Source organism: Cavia porcellus, unplaced genomic scaffold (assembly GCF_034190915.1).
Source record: "Cavia porcellus strain 051 isolate PalLab524CR breed Dunkin Hartley unplaced genomic scaffold, mCavPor4.1 scaffold_9, whole genome shotgun sequence".
Classification (NCBI taxonomy): domain Eukaryota; kingdom Metazoa; phylum Chordata; class Mammalia; order Rodentia; family Caviidae; genus Cavia; species Cavia porcellus.
Window position 1 is genome coordinate 28,732,146 of NW_026947492.1, and position 16,028 is coordinate 28,748,173.

General features: G+C 36.2%; 1 pseudogene; it reads right to left on the reverse strand.

Annotated features, from left to right (window-relative positions):
• Positions 1 to 7,798: 7,798 nt before the first annotated feature.
• Positions 7,799 to 8,743, reverse strand: LOC100732677 (olfactory receptor 8U8-like; annotated as a pseudogene).
• Between the last annotated feature and the right edge of the window lie 7,285 nt (positions 8,744 to 16,028).

Below are 16,028 nucleotides of genomic sequence, written 5' to 3' on the forward strand. Positions count from 1 at the left end.
GCTGATGTTTTCTCACTGTTTCATCACTAGAGGACCGTGGGAGCACAACTGGGTCCCAAATAGCACATTGCTGTGCTGTTCAGTACTATTATTTTAAATTATTTAAAAGGGGGATTATTTTAAAAGATTGTAAATGCTGCACAAACCTTTCTTTGCAGACACCATTAGGTACCACTGTCTCCTCCACTGTCCTTAGCCTAAAATCTAGGATTCTGATGGGTTATGTGCCAAATACCCATTAGACCCAGACTCCAATATTAAGCCCTTCTCTGCCAAGAACACAAGCTGTGTCACAGCCTCAGTGTACAGCCTGTAAGACCAGTACAGTACTGGGAAGTCCACAATCCACACCACTGTGTCCTGCCTACTGCTGAGGTCTCCTCTTGGCCACAGATCCTGAGCTGGCCATGTATGATGACAGTGGATGTACTGCAACGGTGTGTCTCTGATGACACTAGGGATGTCACTGAGATTACTCACAGCAAGACCTGGGGACTGGGTTGATAAAGATCCCCTACTGTTCTGAATTGAGTTTTGGGGTAGATTTCCATGTTAAGTAACATCACCTACACTACCAAATGAAGTTCTACACCATGAGGCTGGAGATTTGATCTCTGGGACCTATTGTGGGTCCAGGACATCTTGTTTTCTGCCTCATGCTAGATTTCACTACAGTGGTGTTGAGCTTTAAAACAGGCTGTGATCTGCCTTTCACACTTACACCCTGCTCCACCCATGGCAAGAGTCTGACTTCCTGTTTGCACCCTGAGTTTGGAGTTCCCTGTATAGCCTCAGTAACCCAGGGCTAGTGACTCAGCCTGCAGGTACAGAGCTTCATGTAGGGCTGGGACTCTTCCTACTGGTAGGATTCACTGTAGCAGGCAAGGACCTGGAGCTCAGGTTTAAGGCCTGAGCTGCATTGTTTCTTCCTCTCACAAGATGGAGGCTTCTTTCTTCACAGATTTGCCTATGCTGTTTGCTTAGTGCTGTGGGAAGGAAAATGCACAGAAGCCTTTCCTTTCCATCTTTTTCAACATTTTTATTCCATGACCACGTCTGTCACTTGACTGCCTTAGCTCTTCTGAAGTGCATTTGGTGCTTGAATTAATTGCAAATAGTGTGCCTCTGAGAAAATGGGGCCTTGAAGATTTTCCCCATCTGCCAACTTTCTCTGCTTGCCCAACTTTCTCAATATAATTTAATCCACTAAGGGATTCTACTAATCTTAAATATTCTGACATTTCCTCATTATTCTGTGAAATTTACTTTTAGTTCTTTTAATTGTAATACAATTCTTGCACAATTAGCTATTTTCTCTAGATTGTGGCTTGTTTCTTTTATAATGTTTGTGACTCTTTTCATTGTACAAATTTAAAAGTTGCTATATGTATATGTCATATTTTGCAATTTTCATTTATATTTAGGATGTATCTCATGTTTAAGCATAAACATATACATCTACACATGCACACACATGTGCACACCTTTATGTGAGGCTGGGATACACACAGATGATGGAAATCAGTTGCAACAATTGAATTGTGTCATTTAGAGGAAGAGATCACGGGAAATACATGGGAGTGAACCTTCAAAATAAAGCAGGGAAGAAAAGAAGAAGTGGCGATAAGGTTTAGGGAACAGTTTTAGTACTTCTCTTAGAAGGTAAGGCAACTCTGAGGTAAGATTTCCCTGAATCATGCATTAATGTAATCCACTTGTAACCTCAGGCGTCTAAGGATTACATGGGAAATTGCAATGCTGGGGAGAAAATAGAATTAAGTATAAAGTTAAGTAAATGACCCAAGGGTATGTAACATGTGAACATTCATTTTTTAGTACTCACTGAGCTTTAGAAGGTTTAGCTTGCACTGATTAAATTCATCATCACTATATCTCACTGAAAATGAGGCAGGTTTGAGAAATTTCACAGTCCTACAAAAGCCCAATTGTCTTTGAAAAATTTTCAGTCCCAACTCATGCTTTTATACAAGAATTAATCATTCTGGGAAACATTCTGCCTCACCATTTGTATTGAATGAATGTTCATTTCTCTACTTATCCACTTTTGTTAATTGCTTTGTCCTTAATTATTTTTAATTAAATGGGAGAAAGATATATGGAGTTCTGTTCAGAAATATGTTTACTTTGTATGGTTTCTAACATAGCTTTGGTATATGTATTATGCCACAGGATCACATTTTAAATACAGTCTGTCTCTCTTCTGTTTATTGCAGGAAGATTTTATGCCCACTGGGAGAGCAATGAGAGGTTCTGTGTTAGCAGTTGATGGCACTCTCCTGAGCAACCCAGTTCACTCTTCTAAATGTTGTGGATTGCTCTTCCAGAGTCCAGACTGATTCACTGCGTGAGTAGTAAAACTATACACTTGTTGATATACATTCTACCCTCTCTCTGACTCTGTCTCTGTGTGTCTGTCTCTGTCTTCTGTCAGTCTGTCTGTCTGTGTCTGTGAATACAACATAGCAGCATGGGACAAAATATACAAAATCAATCTTGTGTGAGGAAAAAAGAAAACAAAATGATAATTCTAAAGACTAAAATAACCAGCAATATTTTGAATTCATAATGTATTTATTTCTGACAACAGCATTGTCCTTTCCCTTTGGTTTCTCCCAGTGATTTATTATATATTCATTAATCACATATTTACTGAATTTATACTCTGTCTCTGATGATGTTCTAGCTGTAAATAAATTTACTGTCCCTCATGTCATGTCATGAAAATACTATTCCATTTATGGAGAACAGACAAAAATCTGTTATGATACATTGACTAGAGACAGTTCTGAGTTGTATTGTTGAATGTTGAAATTAAACCTGAGGATACATTAAACTAGCCTGGGATATTTGAAAAATCCTTTCTGAGGTGCTGATATTTGGTGCAAAATCTAAACAGAAGGAAACAGCTACTCACTAAATCTTAGCAAGAGGAATGCAGGATTCCAGACAGTGAGGCTCTTAGGGGAACTTAGAGGTAGAGAATTAACACTTAGGTTTATTATATGTGGAAAGTGGCTGCTTAATAATGTCATAGAATAATAATGAGCAGCTAGAACTGTGGAAGATACATAAACTATCTTTACCATCATGATTTATTTAAAGTAAATTTTAAACTCTGGAACTATATTAAGATAGATGACTTTCATACTCACCTTTGAGGTTTAAACCATTACTCCTGCAGTGAGGAAGACAAAGATTTATAGGAGTTGGAAAAAGATACAGAAGGGCATATGTTGAAGGTTTTAAAAATATCAGATCATTTATTCACATCTTATAGGATGTTTTGAAATAAGATAATGCTTTGTAAACCAAACTTGAGAAATTATGTACAGAGAATCTGCTAACTCTGTTAAATCTGATGGTTTGGAGGTGAAAACAATGCTCTCTTCTACATAAATCATATGATGAATCAGATGACATATATGTGAAATAAGTGGGGTGCACTACAGGTAGACTTTATGAGATTTTTGGTGGTGAAGTCATAGCTCACGACCTACTTTGCACACTGAAGCAGTGGTTGTGAACATATGACACCCATGTTACTGTGCTTTTCTTTCAGGGAAAAAATGTTAATGTGCAGGTTGCTTTTTCTAAACTACAATTTCAGTGTTCAGATTTAATTGCACTGTTGGCACTTTGTAATAAATAAATGCCTTCTGGGTTACAGTGTGGCACTCAGTCTCTCAAAGCCTTGCCATCCCTGTGGTGTATGGTTTAAGACAGAGTAAACTGAATTGATGTTTTCAACACATCACTCTTTGGTCAACTATAAAGAATTTATTAAGCATTCAGATAACTAAATATTACATTATAAACCACATCAATACTTAATAACCTCAGTATTAATAATTAGAATTTGTGCATCTACTTTGGCTTTTCTGTTTTTAATTCTCATTTTTTTTTGATTGTTCACCTTGATTTCCCATGCCTTTCCACTGAAAGTCAGTCCCCTTAATGTAGAGGAAGGCCAATCTTTCCAATTTAGAGGAGATGCCTTAAATGAAAATAAAAGGCATGTAGAACTTTTAAAACATTCATTTTGGTCAGTTGAACTAGGGCAAACCAAGAAATGTTTACTTTCATTTCAGTTTTATTCTTTCTTTGAAAATATCATAGAGGTCTCATCTCATCAAGCCAGCAGTCTATGCTTATACAGCTGAAGTCTTCCACCTTCCTAGGCCCCTTCTTCTCCTATAGTGGAGGCCCATCTTTTTAACATTGCACCAAAGTAATCATTTTAATATATTCTAATTGAAATGTTGGAAGACATACTTTACTATGAAATATAAAGTTTATCTAGTGGAATTTTTGTTTATATAATAGAGCAAAGAAAAATGATTACATAAATAGACTCACTGATAAAAAAATTAAGAGCTGGTATGATTAGTTAATATATCATACTATTTGTCAAATATAAATACCTGTATTACTGAAAAGAATTATAACTTTAGAAATAAATGTTAGAATATGTATTATTTATTTGATTATACATATTTCATATTATCTTTCAAAAGGAAAGTGGATTGTCTCCTTTGGAGATATGGTTTGTAATTTTAAATGTCCTTACAGAAAAATAACACATCTTCTACCCACCTGTAGTGAGGAATCTGCTTCCATTTGTCAGAGTGAGAGTCCACATTGTGACAGCAGTGAGAACTAAAGGCTCTATAAACCTTCGAGAGCCCAAGTCACAAGTTGACTTAGCTAAACGTTTTCTGCTGCACCCTTGGGGAAAGTGCCACTGGGGATCAGCTCCCAAGAAAAATCTACTTCTAGGAATTCAAGGAGACGCATCAGGGTCCTTCTGGTTTCCATTTGCATCTTTCTTATTTGTGTTGTGGAAATGTGTGTCCATCTATGACACCTACCCACTTTCCTCCTTCATCTCTCAACAGAATTTTCACAGCCCTACACTATGGGTTTCTATTTATTTTATTGTATAGCTTCATATATATTTTGCTGCTGGAAAGTTAAATATTATCTTTTGCAATAACCTTTCAATACTTGTACTAGTTGTTCATAACTATGTTCTTCCATGTATCACGTTTTTAAGTGAGACATTGGTGATTTGATTTTGAAATGTTCAATCTTATCCTGCATAAAATTCTGTGCACATTTCTACAGTGCATGGAAACTACTGCTTTAAAACATGATCTTCTAGGATTATGGCCTCCTTATCTTCCAGTTTTTATGAACTTTATACAGTTCTGAACTACGTGGGATTCCTTTTCCTGAAACTGCAAAATATTCTCCTGGCAAGAAGAGAGGAAAAGTAATTTTTATTTTGAAGAAAAGTAATCATTTATATCTATCTGAAGAAGAGATACTAATGAAAAATAAATACATTAAAAATTTCTGGAATATTTGGGGAAGACACATGCAAAGTAAAATGATACTGAAATTTCACCTTATTGCAGCAAGAATGTTCATTAGAAATTTTAAAAACAACAATCAAATGATAGTAAAATTGTAGGAAAAAAATAAATATTTCCATGTTGCTGGTAAGATTGTAAACTAGTGCAACTACTATGAAACTTGGTATGGAAGTCTTTCAGAAAGTAAGAATAGAAATTTCATTTGACTCCTAAATAGCATTCCTGGGTATTTAGCTGAAACAGTTAAATTCATTATATTATATACACATATTTATTGTAGCATAAATTTCAGTAGCTAAATCATGAATGTGGCCTATATGTCCATCAACAATTCAATGCATAAAGAAAATATAGTACTGTGTACACAGTGGAACAGTGTTCAGTTACAGTGGGCTGAGGGATAAATGTGAGTCATCTTTAGGAAAATAGATGGATTGGGAAATTGTAATACTGAATGAAATAGGTTATCTACAAAAGGTTACATATCACATAGTTTCTTAATATGAAGGATCAAAAGTGTAAAAATTTACAGATCAAAATACAGGAGAGCTGTTAGGAAACAGAGAGTTAGGCTTTGGAGAGATGGGAGGAGGACTGGAAAAGGAGTGAGAACAGAAATCAAGAGGCCAGGGGCTTAGAGATGACTAAGCTTCTCTCTGGATTTCTATGCCAACCCTATGTTTAGTGTAATTAGTACATACTACAAACATATTAATTAAAAAGTTTATAAGTGCTAAGGTAAAGTAAAAATTTTCAGCTGCTCACATGAATTAATTTGAAAGACTGCTTTCACTCCATGGGCATTTCTGCAGTCAGTGGAACAAATATTGTTTTCACACGTGGATCCAGATACAATCTGTGGCTCTTGGGAAGGCTCAGTTTTTGTCAGCTTGCTGAGTTGAGGGACATCCAGGTCTGTGGTCAGGTTTTATTTCTAGGTGTCTTGATGAGAGTGTGTTTTTCAAAAAGTCCAGGAAAAAATACTAAGCAAATCAATACTGAGAAAATGTTCCATATTGTAGGAAGAGTTGATCAACAAAGTTAACACATTGGTTAGAGGAATCTGCAAGTGACAGACAGGCATAAGACTACAGGAATAAATTAACTATGGAAAAACTTTCAATACAAGAGAGGCAGGTTGAAAGCAGAAAATATAAAAGGCACAAGATACATAATGGCATAGTTATAAAAAGATATATAAATTCAAAAATGTTAATAATTATCTGAAATTGGATGGCCTAAAACTTTAATTGAAAGCAATTTTTTGAGATAGGGTCTCACTCTGCAGTTCAACCTGGCCTTGAGCTCATTTTGTAGCCCAGGATGATCTGAACTTGCAGTGATCCTCCTGCCTCAGCCTCCTGAATATTGGGATTATAGGCATGGATAGGAATAGCTCCTGAGATACAGGAGGGATACTGAATGGGTTGTCCATTAAGGTTTAATTTAATCAAAATTAATTACTCCAAATATTGGAGAAATTACACAAAAATCAGAAATATATTGATAATAAACCACATATTATTGCATGAAAACAAAACCCAAAATAAAGTTGCAGAAATTATAGTAAAGTAATAAAAAGTATTTAAATCAGTAATTGTTACTCTAAAACAGACATTTAATAACGGTAACTTAAAGAAACAGAGGTAATTTTGTCATTATTATTTGGACAAATTATTTGACTAAAAAGCACCAAAATGTCAGAAAGAACTGACAAATAACAAAAGGATAACTGTATTTAGCTCAAGATTCTAGTACCAGTCTTAATAATTGATAGAACAGGTAAGGAGAGACCAGCAGGCAAGACAAGAACAGCCCCAGGAAGCCTGCTGATTTAAATGAAATCCCTATAGCAGCTGACAGTGAGTAACTGTTTACAGTGAGCTTCCTAATTCTGGGGACCTCCCCAGTTTGTTGGGGAGCTTTTATGTGCAGAGGTCTCTAGTGTGACCCTTAGGTTCTTTATAACATCCTTGCTAGCTCCCTCCAGGTAGCAAGATTTGCACTATGCTGTTGTCCTAATAATTAATAATTATCTCCACTGCCCAATAATCGTGCAGAGCAAAATGATCCCATCTATAAGCCCCTAGTTTACAGCTGTTTAAAACTCAATTAGAAACTTTAATTATGCTTAACATATACTAATAAGCTATTATAATTACTCAGACAACCCTAAACAGGGCACTAGGGGAGACTTAAATTTGGTCATTATTGGATAAAATCTAGTTGCATAGTTGTTAAATTAAAGAAGTTTAAAATGCATTTTTGTGGAAGAAATAACATTTAATGTAAAATGTTCCTTCATCTCCTAATTATAAAAGTATCTTTCTAAGAGAAACTTGCCTACAAAACAAACAAACAAAACAAAACCAGAAAATTATTATTAGGGGCATAAAAGCAGATCATGAAAGAGATAATTTTTGAAATCTCATGAACATGGAAGCCTGGCTGCTGCTACCCACTGCTTTCTTCAGTGCCTCCTTAATCTACCTATTCCAGATGCTGTAGATCAGGGTTCAGCATGGGGATGAGCACTGTGAAGACTGAGGCCACCTTGTCCATGTCCAGGGAATGGGTAGAGCTGGGCTACAGGTTCATGAAGATCAGGACCACCATCAGTATATGGGAGCCACAGGTGGAGAAGGCTTTGCACCTTCCCTCAACCAAGTGCATCCTCAGGATGGCAGAGATAATGAACATGTAGGAGGCCAGCATAATCAGGACAGAGGCAATGAATGTGATCCCAGCCCAGATCAAAACCTGAAGCTGTTTGGAGCGAGTGTCTGAGCATGTGAGCCTGAGCAGAGGCATGTCATCCAGGTGGAAATGACTGATGACACTGAAGTGACAGTGGCAGAAGCAGGAGGTCAGGGTGGTGTGGAACAGTGCCATGAAGAAGCTGTAGCTGTAGGGCACAGCTATGAGCTGAATGCAGAAGCCCAAGGACATTCTGAGCAGGTAGAGCAGAGGGCTGCAAATGGCCACATACCTGTTGTAGGCCCTGGAGGCCAGGAGCAAGCACCCTCACACCATGCAGGTAAGAAAGCAGCCCAGTTGAGCAGCACAGGCATGAAAGGAGACAGCGTTTCATGGGTACAGGAAATTCCTCAGCATTTTCTGTGTGATGCCCAAAGTGTAACAGAAATCAACAAAAGTCAGGTTGTTCAGGAAGAAGTACATGGGAGTGTTCAGTCTTGCATCTGCTCTGGTGACCAGGATCAAACCCAGGTTGTTCATGACTGTGAAAATGTAGATGGATAAGACATCCATCAACACCCGTAAGTACTCAACACCTGCTAGTCCATGAGACCAGAAAGAATGAAGTCTGTCACCTGTGTGCAGTTCATTTCAGCCCTCTGTTCTCAGGTCATCTGTGGGGCTGAGTACAGGAGAGTGATTTACAAAGTCTGTATTTGTGACATTGTTTAGACAATCCATGACTGTATCTTGTACTTCTGCGTAAACTGTTTTTGTGTATTTTATTTTCCCCTACTATAAAGATTGCAATCACACTTCTTTTGGGAATGGGATGGATGGTGGAAAGAGATATTGGTGAGAAAAGTGTGTTTTATTTTCCCTATATTCCATTCTGAGACACATACATAGAGACTGTGAAATACACCATATCATCTTGGTGTAGGAGAGAAAGATTTATATGTTATTTAGGAGAGGTTGCCTTGTCTCAGATGTGCATTTGTAGAGGAGGTGTTGTTACTTACAACACAAACTACGGTGAATCTACTGCAATACTGTCACTAGGATAGATGCAAACAAACTGCTTATTGTCCCGAGGCTACCAGGCGTACAATGTTGTATTTTTTATTTTGCATGAGTGATTTGTTACATATATCATTGATTTGTTACATATAGCTGTCTAGATCACAATATAATCATAGTTGTATATGAATACTTCAAATACTCATAACTATATGGAAGGCACAATTTCATGTTTATATCAAAAACTTTAATGGAAAATCCTATGTTTATGACTATTTTACAAATTATAAAAGGGAGAGTAAAGTAGAAACATCCAAACATCAGATGTGTTTTGGATAAGCTGGGCTTTAAAGCCATATGCTTTTTACTAACGAGCTTGTAGGTCCTAACTCTACTCAGTATAACACATCATATTTCTTCTGTTGTCAGAGACCTTATTTCTATACAAATTTTCAAATATAACACCATTATATATCAAATTATATTGAAATTGTAATCAGAATAAAAATTATGCTTGGTTTCTAAGAGATATGAAAATTTGTATGCATATTAACTTACAAGTCACTTTGTAAATTTATGCTTTGTAAATTAATTCTGGTTTCTCTACTATGCTTTAATTTGTGTATCTTTATGTTTTTCTTAATCACATTGACTAATTTTTATAATTGAATTATCAAATGTCCTAATAATGCCAATAATCCCTATTTCTTTGCTTCTTTCCCTTACACCCATAGTGTCTGAAAATTGAAAAGGAAATCCTATTAAAAATGGATAAATTTCTTGGCACCTGCTAAAATTACTCTTCAAAGAAATCTACAACTGAGTTCAAGTTCTTTGTGTCTTCTAAATATACTAAAAATTTTCAGCTACCAACAAATATTATTTTATTGAAAAATATATTTTTCTATTTTTCTCAACACATTTATTGAAAACCACTATGTAATAAATTCAAAGAATTATCAACAAAATGTACACTAGATATCCTAAAAACTGACTAAAGACATTCAGATCTAATCATAGCATCACAAAAATGTAAGAAAATAAGTGCTTAGGAATCCACAACTTCCAAATCTCCAATGACTATATTAAGAAAGTGAAAGTCAATTTGGACCCAAAAATCTAGGAAAAATGAAAGCAAAGAAGTGGAAAGAAAAAAGCAAAGAAAAAAGTGAGATAAATTTTTCACTTATTTTGCTTCTCAAACCAGATCCCTTCCCTAAATGTTGATTATTAAAGACAGTTAATGCTTATTTTTTTAATGTGAATGTGACTTTTTACATCATAGTACAGAATATTCTTACAATCTCCACTCCCTTCAGTTCTGTTCCTGTCAACATGATCCATCTCTGTTTCCTGCCATCTCAATTTCCTTTCTCTTTAAGGAAAAAGAAGGACATTAAAAGGGACTTTCCTATCTTTCAAGACATATTTAATCCAAATCTCTTTTATGAAACCCTACTTGCTGTCCCTTCTATTAACTCAGCATCTTCCCTAATTGTGTTTTGGAAACACTTTGGATATCATCTCATTTATATTCTCTCACTTAACACATCTGTGTTCACCCCTTCTTCTGATGGACTTTAGATGCCTTATGGTCCTGAGAAGAGCTGGTCTTCATTTGTTAATGAGGCTCCTTCTAAGTATTAGGTGCTGGAGAATGTAAGAAATACTTTAGAGTGATATTTGAAAGTGTCTCCACTTTCTCTCAAGTAATATTCCTTTCTGTGTAAAATGACTCTACAGTGGCTGTGGTGACCTTTGCTAATGTAAGTGCACTAAACCCAGCTAAATCTCAGCTACTGCAAGAGTAGAAAGCAACTTGTTCATGGGATATAATCTAATCAGTGAAAAGCTTGATCATTTCAAAGCAGAAGTTTTATGCAATTCAAACTATTAAAATATTCATATATCATTGTGAATATATGTATCGAATGTAAGTAAAATCTAGAAAATACTGTTTAACTGAATTTTAGAAAATGTACTCTAAATAGTTTTTACTCTCACCTACTGAACTAACCTGTATTTTAATTAAAGTCTTAAAATACTACTGTGATGTTTTTATCCATGAACATATAAAGTCTACCGTTGAAATAAACTCTTTTAACTTACTCAGGGAAAATATGCTTTTAAGTTTCCGTGTGGTGGGTGCAGATGGAGGTTGGCTCATGGTCCTTTTTGTGTCTCTGTCCCATAGGATCTTACTTCAGAGTCTGAGCAAACAAGGTGATGAGGAAAATTAGACTCCGTGCTCCTCTAGGAGCCCCATTGATGTGGGGCCATGTTTTGAATCACTGTCTATGTATCTCTATGTGTATAGTATGCATTATCACTAAGATTTATCTAGCCCTTAAAAGTGCATATTTGTTTTAAGTACATTTGTATATTAAATCATTAGTGTCACTCTGCAGATTTGGTATTGAACTTCTTAGGAAATACCTTTTAGGAATTTTTACTAACAGTTTTCTGTGATATATTGATAGAATGTCAAGTTCTTGGGCCATGCACTTACCTGCCAGTCACACTGAGGTCAAGGACATATGAGAAATATATTGTCAATGTTTTATGTAGTTACATGGGTGCATTTATGCATGATATTGTGGACATGAAATTAAATTCTGTTCTTTTGTTTTATACTTAAAAAATTTGTAACAATGAATATGGACTATAATACAGTGATGAAAGTGATAAGATTCACGCTTTTAGTGCTCACATATGAACACAATATGTACAGTTGGAAAATAGAATAAATGCTTAGAAGTTGCCTCAAGATATAATTATACTAATGATAAAAATACAGATTTCATTGGTGGGACTCTATAGTCAAGGTATTAGATGACACTTTTTGTACAGTTTTTGCTCAAGTAAGATAGAGATGGGCTATCAACCCACTGATACTGCATGCCATCTTTGTTTATGCTTAGTGGTAAAATGCCATTCCTTGTGATCTGGTACTGAGATGCTGTACCTGTATATGTGTTACAACATAAACATGTGCATGTGCTCAAGTGTGTACACTCACACACACATACACACACAAAGAAAAATTAGGAGCATTAGTGATGAAGGTGAGCCTGAAGGAGACGTTTTGTACTAATGAATATAAAACTAATCATTTTACCAAGAAAGAAAAAACACTTTGTCTATAAATTGCATTTAATACTGTAAATCTTTGTATTTTATTCTTGAATAGAATATGTTGGTGGCACATGTTAATGGATTTCTTTGCAAATTTCTACATTCACAGCCTGTGCCATTTACTGAATTCTAATCTTCCCTTTAGCCAACCTCATCCTACCCTCTCCTCAACCTCTAGTACCACTGATTTTATGCTTTTGTTATAGGTAGCTGAGTTAGAAACATTATAGGCAGTGACACAGGGCTAGGTCTTCAAAGGAGCCAGTACAAAAGCCCCGATACCTTGCAAGGGGTGGGGAGGGGGGAGGACATTTCCTTCTGTGGGCCAGGTCTCAAGACAAAAGATCAAACAAATGCATCCATATCCTAATGACTGATATTCTAAATAGTTCCCTATCACCTTGAGGAAGGCAGATGTCACCACCCCAATCCCCTAGGGAAGAGCCACTGCTCTCTAAGAACGCCAACTTTTTAGGTGACTCCCTTGCCTGTTTGTCCCCAAACTAATTAGTTTTACCTAAACTGTTAATCTTATGGGTTAAACATACTTTTGTCTCACCTTGTGACATATGCCTTGCAAGTTCTTAGTTTCCCCACCATAAACATGTCTCATCTCATGATTGTACTCTATAAAAGTCCCTAGAAAAAGACAGAGTCCCTGGCAACCGGCTGGGGATTCCCTTCTCTCTCTCTCTCTCTCTCTCTTTCTCTCTCCCTCTCTCTCAGGCAAATGCTTTCTTTTCTCAATAAATATATTCTGTTTTAATCTCTGTTGTTCCTAAAATTCATTCTTTGATTAAAAAAAACAAAAACAAAAACAAAAACAGAAACTCATACCAGACACAATAGGTTAAAAGTTTCATTCCCCTACATCACTTTGACTTTAAGTTTGGTGTGTGAAATAGAAGTTGAAGTACCTATCTTTCAGTATCTGCCTTGTTCCTGTTCAGACTCAGATTTACCCCAGAAACAATTAAGATAACCAACATATACGATCAACTCAGGTGATCTGAAATACATGAATAGATTAAAAAAGCACAGTAAGATGAACCGTGGACTATTCAGTCATAAAGAAGAATAAAATCTTGTCTTTTTAGCAATAGAAGTTTAACTGGGAGACTGTATTTTTGCACTTATTTATTGTATTATGAATTGTAAATTAAGTGATCATAATAAATCATGGAGTATGCTTTACAGAGAGTGATAAGCAACACATATATGTGTTGCTTTATTTTATTTAGGGAACTCACAAACTTTATGCAGTGGGTATGAATATATAACAATTGGTGTTGTCAATAATAATTACATATTTTATATCTAGTGTGGTAAAAACCACTACCAAGGTCCTTAAGTGACTCATTGTTTAGTCAATCCTACAACATCCACTTTTCCTTTGTTGAATCTCTGTAGGGCTTGTAAGAAAACTATCCTTAAACCACTACCAGTGGAGAGGTTGGCACCTCAGATATAAATATTTAGATGATTAATGAATTTTAGGGAACATTAGGTGACATGGATACATTTGTGTTTACCATGGATTAATGAGGAGATGAACAGCCTAACAATGCATCATCATTTTTTTCTCATAGTACATTTATATATTTCCATAATGAAATGCTTTTCCCAACTTCAGGGAAATCAAAAGATTCTGAGGGAAGATAGGGCCTTTTTGCAGCTGCTCATGTTTTTGAAAAAAACATTTTATTGGTTTATGCTTGGGATATGTAAAGATGACAATAATCTTGGGGAATTGACACATATACGTAACCCAATTTGTCATTTTTACTTCCCATTCATTACTCATCCTCTGCTCTCTTCTGGTTCCCAGGCCCCGATCCTGTTGCCACAAAGTCTATTCACCTGTTTCTTATCCTATCTCTTTTCTTTTGCCATTTAAATTGTTTCTCATATAAGGGAAATCTTGAGATCCTTAACCTTTTGCCTGGTTTATTATAGCTAGCTTAATTGTCTCAAGATGCATCTATTTTGCTATAATCAACTAGGTAGTTAATAAAAATGTACATAACAAAGTACAAAATGTTAGAGTATTCTGGTGCAATAGAGAAGCAAAAGCACAAAATGAACAGTTTTATTGAGTTGAGGACATGAAAATGAGCACACAACCCATGGCGGCTGGGCTGTCTCCCTTGACCAGATACAGAGAGGCAGAGTTATTATGACTTCATTGAAGTGGCACATGGGATAAATATTGATGATGTGTGAGGAACCAATTGGAATTCTCTGTGCATGCAAACAGAAAGGAGAGTTGCAATTAGGGCTAAAGAAGCAGGAAGTGGTTAGTGTTCCTGCTTTGGCCTTCCTTCACATTAGACCACAATAACTATACAGTAATTTATACTAGGGCAAGAACCTTTCATTCCCATCTTTGTATTGTTAGGAAAAGGATGAAGTCTCTTTCTTACTACTTCCTGCTGAAAGAGGGTGCCATATTGAAGTTTAGAAAGGTTGACAAAATGACAGTTGATGCCCATGTAGAAGCTGGTACCAGGTATTTTACCCAGAACAAATTTATCATTGGTGAATGCTCACATCCTAGATTGGAGAAACAAAGAGATAAGGTGCTATGAAGAGGCAGGCCACTATCATAATTAAAGGACTCAGGAGAGATATAAGGAAAGGTGCCCTTGATCTAAATGTGTCATTCTATCCAGGCCATACTGAGGTAGAATCTGAAAAACAAGTGTGTCATTGGGAGGGGAGAGTTACCCGAGAGGTAAATATTTCCCTATGTGACAGGGTAGAAGTTAAAAGTGTAGGTACGACTTGTCTTTGCTCCAGAAGTTGAGCTGGAAAGAATAATAAGCATGAGAAATATAAGGCCTGAGAGTTGAATCATGTTTGAGAAATTATAGAGTGGGTGTAGGGAGGGCTGTGGAAGCAGCTAAGGGTGGAGAGAACTAAGGTAGTTACAATGAAAAAACTAACTAACAGAATAGAATGTAAGGGATAAGGAACGAAATAGGATAACAAAACATGACCCAGCCTGAAAATTGTGGCTGTGGGGCCTTGATGAGATGGTGTCAGGAGACAGAAGATTAGAAGACCATTCAGGATGTTTAGAGTCAGGGGAATTAGAGTTATGAGGATATTGCTTAGACTGAGTGACATGGATCAGGGATGGCAGTTCAGTGACCTTGACCATTGTTGAAGTTCTGAGGAAGACCAGGTAGGGTCCACTCTATTTTAGTTGTAGTCCTGTTGAGAGATCTGAGAAATAAAGGCTAGAACATTACCTTACTGGATTCTCTGAAATATACCACACCATGGAATGATTATTTTATTTTATTTTATTTTATTTTATTTTATTTTTATTTAAGAGGAAAAAGAGAAAAACGCAAAACAAACCAAAGCGGCGTAAGGGTACACGCAATACAGAACTACAAAACAAAACAAAACAAAACAAAACAAAAAACCATAACAGTAAGAAATTACCTGCTTTAATGGGACTTTTATAACTATTTCAGTAGTCTCCCTGGTTAAAGGAAACTTTTATTTTTCTGAAAAAGTACAAACAAGATAGAGAAGCAGCTAAGGGTGGAGAGAACTAAGGTAGTTACAGAGATAACTAAGGTAGTTACAGTGAGAAGATATTTGAGAGTTTTGTGGCAGGGAAGGTGTGTAAAACCTACCTGACAGTCCTGACCAGGAGTACTCCTGTGAAATTAATGAATAGGAAAGGAAGAGGGTGGTATATGTCTCCGAGGAGAGATTCTAATATAGAGATGACAGGTGTAAGCTGTTAAGACCTGAGGGTGTCCT